The sequence below is a fragment of the Apostichopus japonicus genome, chromosome 12, assembly GCF_037975245.1.
Source record: "Apostichopus japonicus isolate 1M-3 chromosome 12, ASM3797524v1, whole genome shotgun sequence".
NCBI classification, from domain to species: Eukaryota; Metazoa; Echinodermata; class Holothuroidea; order Aspidochirotida; family Stichopodidae; genus Apostichopus; species Apostichopus japonicus.
The window spans coordinates 4,547,501-4,558,187 of NC_092572.1; positions in this window are offsets into that span (position 1 = coordinate 4,547,501).

Here is a 10,687-nt window from a genome sequence, read left to right on the forward strand (position 1 = left end):
CGATGCGTTGCAACACGTGTCAGTCACATGATTGACAAAGCTGCTCTGAATGGTTGATTCGAACAATCATAGTCGTATGCACTATAGTGTTGGCTTACCAGGGTTATAATATCCTGCATGATGCATTCTTATATAATGTATAGGCATGGCAACCTTTCGACTTGTCCTCGAAACATGTTACTATGGTTATGCTAGCAAACCAGTAAACGAAACGCCAGATATTCTCCCGCTTTAAATCAAGTGATTTTGTACATTAAAGGGTGTGAAGACTCGCGCAAAAAGAAACGTCTAATGCCGGTAATCTGACCTAGTTTCGAATGAGGTGTAACAGAAGTGTTAGTCACCACCATCGATCCCAGAAAATACACACACAGCTTGCTACCGTCGGTAATTAGACACTAGTGTACAGTCAGTACATACAGCTGCGGTCAATACCCACAGCACAGTGTATAAACGATACAGCGATGGACATCTCAGGTCCAGCTAAAGATAACAAGGTATCATGCTTCATTACTGTCTGCATTTTGTAGCGACACGAACAAAACGTCACTTGCAAGCAACGGAAAGTTAACTTTTTCAGATGGCCGCACGCGGTTTGGGGCGAGTCTTCAATGTCTTTAATATACATAATGGCAATTGTGGCTTGATGCCGATGTCAAATTTCGATTCCCTCACGTCTTCGGTCTAGCAAATATGCTGGAATATGAAACTTAACACATCTCCGAAATCATAGGAATACGATATTTCTCATCTGTTTAGGGAAATTGTTCATCACAAGGCTTTGTATTCACATAAACCAATCATAATGGATATGTTTTCTTCTCATTTATATAGAGACATACTATGAAATTATAAATTAGGCAACTTCGTCTTCATTCCCTGATAAAACTATAGCGTCGACTTTTAACGACATTAGATATCGTGCAAAATAACTATTAACTTTTAATATTCACGGTCTCCTTAGTTTTATTTACGTCATTCATTTAACACTAAAATGAAATGTAAATTTCAATTTAAATGCAAATTATGACAAATCCCGAAATGCATTCATATATATATATATATATATATTAATAATATTGATAATGGCACAAACAACGAGAGCTTCGTAGGAGATTTTTAAGACACTTTAGGAAAGAACAAAAAAAAAACATCTCTATTGAATAAAGTTATGAAATTCAAAGTTTCATAATATTTCCATATTTAGCAAAATGAAATATGATTGATATTTGTGTATAGATTTACATTTAACGGGAAGTATTTCACAGCAAATTAACATAAAGGTATTTAGTCATGGCTTAACTTGCCTTCCATTTAACTCTCTCGTTTGTTATTTCCTTTGGACATTTTGTATAAGATTGCGGCCCGAATGTAGGTTAATCATTTAGAATGGTATAAAATTGTCAAAAAAACCCCCCAAAACTCCCAAAAAACGTGATCTATATACTTATATGTAAATTATGGTCAATTCTTTATGTGAAGTTAATTTCATTTATCTCAAAAGGACGTAGGCCTTTACTCCAGATGACGTCACTAATACAATATTCCAAATTATGGCCGGAGGCTATTAACTTCTTCGAATCCCGGTTGTCGCTCACTGGACGAATGCGATTAAGTATATTAGACTCTTGCGAGCTTTTGTTTGGATCTTATTATTATTATCATTATTATTATAATTTTCATTATTATGCTTGTTGGTAGTGATTTGTAATTCTTATTTTCTACTTTTCTCGTCCATTTTGCACTTGCTTTGGACGTAATGACCATAAGATTTTCTATAGGTACAGCCTTAAACCTTTACGAACTGCCGTAACAACTAGGAAGTCTGATTAATGTAATAAATATTCATGAGATTATATACTTGTGAAATACATAACACTTTATTGTACACACACGCGATTATACTTTTGTTTCAATAACACTATGCTCTAACATTTCTGTTCTAGTATAAGAGTAAGGGAAATTTCTTTACCCTTCTCTTGCTCTGTATTTGTCGGGTAAATTCGGTTGTATAATGAATTAATAGGTGAGTTTGCAGATAGTTACTTAGTACACCATCGATAAGAACGGGAGAGTAGGGGTAGTGTGAAGGGTTCATGAGAGGTCACGGGATGGTAAAGTGAGGGGGATATGGAGGGGTAAGGGAATGAATGGGACGAACGGGAGAGGAGGGGTAGTGTGAAGGGATTGTGAGAGGTCATGGGAGAGTAAGGTAAGGGATTGGAGAAAGGAAGTGGTAAGGGAATGAATGGGAAGAACAAGAGAGGAGGGGTAGTGTGAAGGGTTCATGAAAGGTCACGGGAGGGTAAGGTGAGGGGGTAAGGAGGGGTAAGGGAAGGGATGGGAAGAACGGCAGAGAAGGGGTAGCGTGAAGGGATCGTGAGAGTTCACGGGAGGGTAAGGTAAGAGAAGGGAGACATGGAGTGGTATGGGTGGGGATGGGGATGGGGATGGGAAGAACGAGAGAGGAGGGGTAGTGTGAAGGGGTTATGAGAGGTAATGGGAGGGTAAGGTAAGGGATGCGAGACAGGGAGGGGTAAGGGAATGTATGGGAAGAACGGGAGAGGAGGGGTAGTGTGAAGGGATCAAGAGAGTTCACGGGAGGGTAAGGTAAAGGATGGGAGACAGGGAGGGGTAAGGGTATGGATGGAAAGAACGGGAGAGGAGGGGCATTGTGAAGGGATCATGAGAGGTCACTTTCTTCTTTCCTTCACACATCCCAGCAAAACTACCATATCTAAACCTTACAAACAAATTCACCCCACCACCCACACACACACAAACACACACAAAATATTAACACAAAGAATATGCGAAATATCAAGAGTCACAATTTCCACCTGAAAATCAGATGGCTGAAGAATATAAAAAGAGTACAATTTTGACGGAATGCTTCCTTGAGCAGCTGAGTAATACAGAGAAAGAATAAGAGTGATAAGATATTTATCAGCATAGAAATATATTTCGCAGTTGATCGAGTTTTAATCAAGGAAGGGAAGAATGGAGACGAAATGTTTAGCAATGTTGGCAACATTTTATTGACTTGAATTCATCATCAAGAATACATTGTGAGGTTAAAGCGATGTAGGTGGAATTATGTTTGGTCGATTTGCTATTTAAATGGAGTGGGGGGGGGGGGGGTAGGAGGGAGGGTGGAGGTAGGGTCCTATCTTTCTGTATGGCGTCACCTTATTCTGTGCTTTGTGTAGTTTCGAAATTAAATGAAACTTAGAAATCTTCGTTTTGGGGGTTAAATGGACAGTTTAACCAATTAACAGAGAAAAAACAAAGAGATTGTAATTGATCAAGCTAAGAATTCCTCTGTGGTACGAGTACAACAGCATGGGTACTAGTGCAACATCATGAGTACTAGTACAACAGCATCAGTATGAGTATAACAGCAGAATACGAGTACAACAGCATGAGTACGAGTACAACAGCATGAGTATGAGTACAACAGCATGGGTAGGAATACAACAGCATGACTAGAGCACCAAATCATGAGTAAGAGCACAACAGCATGAGTACGTATACAACAGCGTGGGTACGAGTACAAGAGTATGAGTACGAGAATAACAGTATTAGTACGAGTACGACAGCATGGGTACGAAATACAACAGCATCAGTATGAACATAACAGCATGAAATACGAGTACAACAGCAGGAGTGCAACAGCATGGGTATCTAGCACAACAACATTAGTACTAGTACAACATCATGAGTGCAAGTAAAACAGCGTCATTACGTGTACAAGTAGAAGTTCCCCCCTCGTATCAGTACAAGACTGTAGCACTAGTGCGAGTACTTAACAATCTATATATCTTACTGTTAGATGTCCAAACTACCTTCACTTAGAGAGTACAATTCCACAAGGATGACTACAAGTATATTGTTAACTATGTTATAAATACCAGTACGTGTAAGGATTCTCTACAAGCTCTCAGGCCTGTCCCTTAATGTATAGGAATGAATATTAATCAGCAAAAAAAGTAGTTATTATTAGTATCAAAATACATCTGAAACGCAAAAAGACATATCTAAGAGGAAAAACAACAATGTTTAGTTTTACTTCCTTTTGTGAAATAAAATTTGAGTAGTCAAGCTTAATTTATTGTACTGTGATCATATTTTAACCATTGGATGAAATCCAGAAATTGAGCAAAATCAACTCAAAATGCTGATTTATGCTGTCCCTCTCTTTCGATCATGGTCATTATATACGACAAAATCACGTGTAAATCATTGTAACACTTTATCGTAAAATAATCCCCTATACTGCTTAAAACCTAATGCGATCTTCGCATGATTGCACCTGTCTGTAATTGGGTTTTAGTTATAGTCGTTGCAATTAAACGTGAGCATAGCATAAATGAAGATAATGCATGAAGGAAGAAAAAGAGATGAATTGACTAAGACGACATCATCACCTGTCTTTCTATTTGCTAAACAACTACTTATTTGAAGTGAAATGTAGCATAATATAAGAAATTACCTTATATGAGCTTGCTGGAAAAAATGAGGTTGAAAGATAAAGGAAGTCTTTTTACACATGGTAAATAAGGAGCATAAGGAGAGAATATATACAGCAAAGTAAAAGTAATAAAATGTCTGGAAATTAACAAGGAAAAATGTCGTCCCTAAAACCTTCAATATCCGTAATCAATCGTCGTTTTAAAAATAAGGTTACGAGTTCAAAAACTCTCGCCTTTTCAAGATCGTATTTGATTGGTCAGGAATACAATGACAGTGCAAGGTCAAAGGTCATTAGAGAAGAAAACTGTAAACTCAACATACTGCTGGGGTGATAGCTAATCGAACCGTAGTCGCTTCCCTTCTGTTTGAATGACATTAAAATGATCAAATTTCGGATGATACCCCTTGCTCTTCCCTTGTACCCCCTCCTCCCACACCCCCTTCCCACCAAACCAACGACAAAGCCAGGCGAATGATCCGAATCTTTCAAATGAACCGTGAAGACAAGTAGGAGGTACAATTTAGTGCAGCATGGGAGTCACTGATATGGGGTGGGGGGGGGGGGGATATGTCTCCGACTGTTAAAGTAGTGGAAAAATAATTCAGTTCGCCCCACCTCTTCCCCCCGTTTTGTGGAATGTAGCTCTTATTATAGTCATTATCCCATATTAATGAAATGTATGCCTCTCTTTTGGTTGCTTTGTTTAATAGTGATCTGTACCCCCCCCCCCCCCCTTTAAAATAATGGGCGCATTTTGTAATACGCATTAGATGGCTTTGAAAACCTAAGGCAAAATAGAAAAAGACAACAACTTCCGCCGTGTAACATTTTGCTCACGTGTAATTAGAGTTTGGCACTTAGGTTCAATGTCATTTTTTATGTACCTACCCCCCCCCACCCTCGTTCTTTAAGTAGCGAATCAATGTTTATGGAGTGAAGCAGAGATTAGTAGCGTAACTGCATCTATATATCAAAGAAACGGAGGCTCAGGTAAATAGTTGTACCAAACCTACCCAGGAAATGTTGAATAACTCTTTGTGTTGGAACCTATTCTGGCATTTTTGGTTTGGTCCACAAGTGATGTAAAGTCCCTTTACATTCATCCCCTTGTAATGTTTCGCGTGCGCTGGGAAGGGATACGGGAGATATTAATACATTAAATCTGCCTTCTCGTCAATGTAAAAACAAGGCTCTTTGAGTGGTGAGGGGTGGGGTGAGGGGGTACGTGGTCCGCAAGTTGTGATTTCTGTGAAATTCCCTTTTTCCATCAATTGAAGTCCCCTTCATGGCACACATTCCACTATAGGCCAAAGTTTACCCCCTCCCCTCCCTCTCCTTCCCTTACCCCTCCATTATGGTTTTCTTTCGAATCCCCTGGTATGAAAGTTTGATTAGTATGGTGACCAAATCGAAACTAGCTGGCAAAGAGACTCGTCGGAATGAGAAATGATAAACGAAGAATTAAATTTCAACTCAATTCAAATTTATAATTTCGTTTTAAGGTATATAAGTGAAAGTGAATTTCAAAGATACAAAACAAACATGCAACTTCTCAAATAATAAGCACAAAATAAATGAAACAAATTATTATCCAAAAGCAAAATGTTAACTCTACATGCACTATACATATTTATGACAATGATTCCGACTCAAAAGGATAAGCTACGCTGTCCTCGAATCGTCTGGAAGAAATCATGCAACAACATGTTTCTTGATTGAGAATGTCTGATGTTCCACAGAAAAAAAAAAGGCGAAAATAGCAATTCATTCGCAAGAAATAAATTAGGTAAATCATGCCTTTAAATGCATGAAAGCATATTTGACTTGATATATAGCAGAATTAAAGAAATTGAAAAAACCCTGAAATTTCAACCTCTTAAAACCATTATTCATGGGCCAATGTGACACATGCATCAAAGGGAAGTAGAGGGTGATTTACATAATCATGTTTCCAAATACATACAAAGGAAAATATAAGTTTTATGTAAATGATGCTTCCAAATACATTTCAGCATTAATTTACGTTAACCAGAATCATTGAGACTGGCATTTCAACCTCATTTTAACCAGTATAACTATTCTGTTAATGTCAAATACTTCTTAGTTCAAAGGAAAGAAAAGCATGATTTATGTAAATGATGCTTCCAAACACATTAAAGCATTAGTTAGCATTAACCAGAATGATTGAAACTGGCATTTCAACCTCTTAACCAGTATCACTATTCTGTTAATGTCAAATAATTCTTATTTCAAAGGAAAGAAAGCATAATTTAGGTAAATGATGCTTCCAAACACATTAAAGCATTAGTTAACATTAACCAGAATGATTGAAACTGGCATTTCAACCTCTTAACCAGTATCACTATTCTGTGAATGTCAAATAATTCTTAGTTCAAAGAAAAGAAAGCATGATTTATGTAAACCATGCTTCCAAACAAATTAAAGCATTAGTTAACATTAACCTGTATTATTGAAACTGGCATTTCAACCTCTTAACCAGTATAACTATTCTGTGAATGTCAAATAATTCTTCATTCAAAGAAAAGAAAGCATGATTTATGTAAACCATGCTTCCAAACAAATTAAAGCATTAGTTAACATTAACCTGTATTATTGAAACTGGCATTTCAACCTCTTAACCAGTATAACTATTCTGTGAATGTCAAATAATTCTTCATTCAAAGGAAAGAAAGCATGATTTATGTAAACCATGCTTCCAAACACATTAAAGCATTTGTTAACATTAACCTGTATTATTGAAACTGGCATTTCAACCTCTTAACCAGTATAACTATTCTGTGAATGTCAAATAATTCTTAGTTCAAAGAAAAGAAAGCATGATTTATGTAAACCATGCTTCCAAACAAATTAAAGCATTAGTTAACATTAACCTGTATTATTGAAACTGGCATTTTAACCTCTTAACCAGTATAACTATTCTGTGAATGTCAAATAATTCTTCATTCAAAGGAAAGAAAGCATGATTTATGTAAACCATGCTTCCAAACACATTAAAGCATTAGTTAACATTAACCTGTATTATTGAAACTGGCATTTCAACCTCTTAACCAGTATAACTATTCTGTAAATGTCAAATGTTTCTTCATTCAAAGGAAAGAAAACCATGATTTATGTAAATGATGCTTCCAAACACAAGAAAGCATTATTCTACTTTCACCCGAATTGAAGAAACTTAGCTTTTTCAGCCTCAAAAATCAGTTTCACTTTTCAGCCATTGTCTAATTACGCATCAAAGAAATATAACTATGCAATAATAAAATAACCACATTTATTATGGAAGCTAGAATAAAAGTAACGTTTTAAATCCTCAATATTTAATCAATTTGACTATTTCAGCCTCAAAAAATGAAAGACTTGTACTAACCTATATAATTATCTACCTACAGATAAAGTCCAGTTAATTATAGTAATATCATAATAATACTGTACATATAAAGACTACAGTGTCGTTGGTGTACAATTGATATGTTTCGTTCATTTTAATTATAATAAACCATTACTGTAGTATTTTCAATCAATACAAGTTACATTCATGTAGATATATATCAAAATAAAATAAAACTGTTAGCAAACTGCTTTTCCACTGAAAAGCCTGTGTAAGAGAATGTGTAAAATTAAGTTGGCTTGACGTTTCGATCCTAGCAGGATCTTCTTCAAAGGCTAGATATATATCAATCTAAAGTCAACCAGTTGTGATCAATTTTTTCAAATGTTCATGTAACTTTATAGGATACTGGCATGCCACGCTTCAAAGCGCTGAACTCACAGGCGGCGTTTATATTACAGATCAGACCACCCCTGCTCGGCGCTTAAACAGATAAAATTGATTTCCAACCTCAGCATATTAACGTCAGACCACCTGCTGGGTATCAGAACCCAGGGCTGCGGGCCAATGTACAGAAAGTTGAGGTTTGTAAGTTACGAGCGGAAAGCCCCAAACCATAAGCCGTGTGATATGCAGCAATGACATTAATGCCGACTACTACTATTATGTCAACATTACCCACATCAAAAAACACAACTGAGGTTAAAGGTCGCTACTGACCCTGGATAAACTCGGAGCTATGTTACTTTCCAATACAAAATTTAATATTGAGCACTGGGTGTGATTCTCCCTTGGTCCTACCCTTATATTAGAGGGTCTGATTCGTGGCGTTCACACCAGAAACTGGACCCCAAGCTCAGGATTAAAAGCCATACTCAGGGTCTAATGTAAACAGGGCTACAGTATGAACAAATATTGTGACTTTGTATAATAGAAACAGGATCTTCAACCTGCCCGTTGAAATGACAGTAAAAGTGATTTGAAGCATTTCATGAAAGTACATACATATAAAACAAAAGAATTGTCACAGCTGCGAACCTAAATATTGAAGATTAACATACATATTCAAACCACAATAAAGGCACACTATTAAAGGCAAACAGTGTATGGTAAACATGCAGATAATCAGCTGATCTCTTATTACTACAAAACTTATTCCATTTGTAAATCTAAAGCAGTGAAAAGCATCATCTAGTTTGTTTCATCTTGACAGTCAATAATTATTAAAGTTTTTTCTTATCAACTGTTAACTTTGTTTCGTTGTATTTCTTGCCTTCTCCGAGGGAATTCTATTCAACAACTATTTTATCATCTAACTGATTCATAACTCTCTCAAATCAGTTATTACATTGTTTAATCTATTCTACTGTACTTTCTAAGAAAATTTATATTTATCTTGTTCCATATTTTTTCTTACTCTTTATGTTACTTTATCTCTTTTATTAATTGCTATGATTGATAGAAATAATCTTGGATTATACTGCATTTATCTGGGTAATTGCTTGGCACAATCTATAGCTAATATTTTTGATGTTTCACCAAAACAAATTTACAATACATACTATGACAGCTGTACATCATACATGTGCATGGCGTAGAGTTGCTGTGCTCCACGACCCAACAGATGGAGAATCAGGGAGAGTCATAACTGAATTCAACATGAAATTGAATCCCATAACTAAGTTAAATTATACACAATCGAATCTTCTGATCACTAATCCACCCAATCCAAAGCTCCCCCCCCCCCTTTTAAAAAAAAAAAATAAAAATAGTATGTTTTTGCATGAATCAGACATATTCAAGAAACGTCTGTAATATTTCATTCCCGACATTCTTTTATGTTTTCATCTTCCTTGTGTGATTGTTATTCGGGCTGATAACTATAACATGATGGAAAACAAATCAATTTTTTATTATTTTGAGGCAAACAAACCAACGCTCAATCCCAATACTTCCATCCCCTCGTCCTCAATTCCACCTGCTTAATGTTTCCTGCCATATGACATTAATTATGTATTACATATGTTTAATATCACAAGCACTTTGGTGGTACAGGAAGCATATGAGAGAGCTATATCCTTCATGTTAAGATTAGGACACACATGTATACAAATTGGTATCTACTGTAACAGCAAACACACACACTGATCGCATCTTACTGCTCAAGCAATCTACATAACACTGTATTGATAATTAATATGTCACAGACTAAGTGTACTATAACAACAGGGTCACACTTTTACATAGCTCATGTCACCTATTGGCATACAGAACAATTCTGATGGAATTCAAGTGAAGCAAATGACTACATTGCTGTTTTTCAACCATGAATCAAATTTCCGTGTACAGACTTTGACGGAATAGCAAAATAATTTTTATGAAAAAAGTAAGATTCTTTTCGCTGTGTTTCATAAAAGCAAGATATTAAGATATCTAGATAAAAAAAAAGGGTGAGTGAATCTTGTCTGTTTTATTATTCAAAGTTTGTAAGATTAGAAATAATCCCATCGTTCACCTAAGGCCGAGAAAAAAAAAAAAAAAAATATGTGATTGAGTTCTCGACTGTACATGTTTTGCAATATTTTAAACATAAAAAAATAGAAAAGTTTTGTTCCTTTTACTAAAGACCAAACACAGTAAAACGGAAAGAACAAACACACGTGCAAGAATCAAAGAAAAGGAAACGAAAAAAAAAATAAAATAGAAAAACTTGGGTTTAGTAAATACAAATACACCGGCAGACTTCATCAAATTTGACCAATATGTTTGTCCCTGCTCGAGTCACAAAATTTACTGTTGGTACCTTATGAGACTGGTTAATTAATTTGGTTAATTGAAGCAGTATAAAGCAATGTCACAGGGTTGAA